Below are 2,456 nucleotides of genomic sequence, written 5' to 3'. Positions count from 1 at the left end.
GCTCGTGTAGAGAAAGTTATTGACTTTTCGTTAATACAGCATATTTATAAAGTAAACATGGACTTAAACAAAAATAAAGGACTTTTAAATCATGTTTTTCGCTAACGGATCAGAAATCGGAGATCGCAGTGTGTTACGCGTGCGAGACCGTCTATATACATTTTTTTGTATATTAAACTTTAATTTCGGCCATATTATTTTTCGATTTGATTAAGACATGTTTTATTTGCATCAATAAATACAAAAGGATTGGGCAAGGCTTTCAAACTTATATGAAGCCATTTCCCAATTATATATGTTTTTAGATCTACCCACAAATGACAATCTTAACATGGGACCATCGCGAGAATTCAATAGAGAAAATTTATTTCATTGCTTTCTGTGAAATTAAGATATGAACAGCATCCATTTTCAATTTGTTTTCTTGTTTAGACAGCCGTAGAGATATCCTCAAAAAATATAACAGAACAATATTTCCATGACGCGCGCGTAACTCCCCAGGAGCGTCCATACATTTTCTCTGAGCGACCATACATTTTCCATGAGCGTCCATACATTTTCTCTGAGCGATCATACATTCTCGCTGAGCGACCATGCATTCTCTCTGAGCGACCATATATTTTCCATGAGCGTCCATACATTTTCTCTGAACGAACATGCATTTTCTCTGAGCGACCATACATTCTCTCTGAGCGACCATACATTTTCCATGAGCGACCATACATTTTCTCTGAGCGACCATACATTTTCTCTAAGCGACCATACATTTTCTTTGAGCGACCATACATTCTCTTTGAGCAACCATACATTTTCTCTGAGCGTCCATACATTTCTCTGAGCGACCATACATTTTTTCTGAGCGACCATACATTTTCTCTAAGCGACCACACATTCTCTCTTAGCGATCATACATTCTCTTTGAGCAATCATACATCTTCTCTGAGCGACCATACTTAGATTTATTCTCTAATGAATAAATCAATTTATGAAAGTAGGACCGCCTTTGGGCTACTTAGGGGTTGTCTGTTATATTTTGGTGTTAATCCTTTGAAAATTACCGGAACATAACTTTCAACATCAGCCCGGAAATACGTTTTCGCATAGAGCATGCGCACAAGTCTTTTCTGTCACGGCCTGATCACAGTTATCAACGAAAAAAGACTCACTTGGAAAAAAGCTTAAGTATTGTTCTTAAGTAAAGGTAAAAGGTTGTAAATTTTTTGGTTATGGTGGTATGAATACCTTTGTTTTTAGTTACGTATCATATTTCGTGCGGATGGCAATCGGTTTCTGAGATATTTCCGGATTGTAGACACAAACTGATAGTCTACAGGACGACCTCGTGTGTCGCCCCACAAGGGCGAGCGGGTTTTGCCCAATTTGTTTGGTCAATTACGTGGTGTAAAATTAGAATTCATTTAACAAAATAGAATAATAATATTTATTTATTTGGTACCGAGCGAAGGGCGAAGATATTTATTTAAAATTTGAAACCATTTAGACAAGTCTTCTCACAGTCTTCAATTTTTTAGTACATTTAATTCAATTTACATTCTGTTCGGAAAGGACAGGGGAATAATGTCCGGTTGTTGATTGAAAGTTATATTTAGTGTCGAGTTACTCGTGGCGAGCGTAGTACAGTCTATTTATAGAACACATGTTATCTTTTGAGTTGCTATATCGAACGCACCTACCTGTTGGCTTCCGGCGGAAGGTACAGGAGAATGTCTGGGAAGTGTTGGCACAATGTGTGGTGTTGGCTAATTATTAAGTAGTCATCCGCCAATTGATGAAACAATTTAATAATGATGAATGAATTATCGTTAATTAACTCTCTCGTGTTGTTGGTATTACAGGTAAGTTGTTAAAATCCTGTTCGTTAGAAAGGATTTGCAGTCGTGAGTATCGATATCATTCCGAATAATATACGGACAAATTAAATCGTAACATTTATATTCATTTTGTGGCAGTTGCCTTTTAAGATTTGATTACACACTTATGGCACTTGATTAATGGACGAGTTTATATGCAAATTTGATTTAGTTCGTGCGAACCATATCTTTGTATTTACTGAGTGGTTTAAAGTTATTACTGCGACGAGTACCATACTCTACATGTTTACAATGTACTTGTTCATGGTTGGGTCCATTGTGTGGTTTTACAAATGTAAATAAGTCATATTCTACACATGTATACACAGTCATTCAGCTTTTTACAGTGTGTGGTTATTTATATATACGTTCTAGTAATTTCGGTGCTAATCTTTGTTTATTTCACACAAATTTTTAGGTATGCCTAGGTCTAGCAAGCGTTTGAGGGGCAAGCAACACCCTTATGCCCCTGCCACTACTGCGGTTGAAGTCGAGGATTCAGTTCCATTACAGATGCAGACCCCTCTAGCACCAGTACAGACTCCAGTCCAAACTCAATCAGCCCAGAGTTCGAATCAGCAACGC

The sequence above is a fragment of the Pecten maximus genome, unplaced genomic scaffold (assembly GCF_902652985.1).
Source record: "Pecten maximus unplaced genomic scaffold, xPecMax1.1, whole genome shotgun sequence".
Lineage (NCBI taxonomy): Eukaryota > Metazoa > Mollusca > Bivalvia > Pectinida > Pectinidae > Pecten > Pecten maximus.
Note: the sequence above shows the minus strand (reverse complement) of the source record.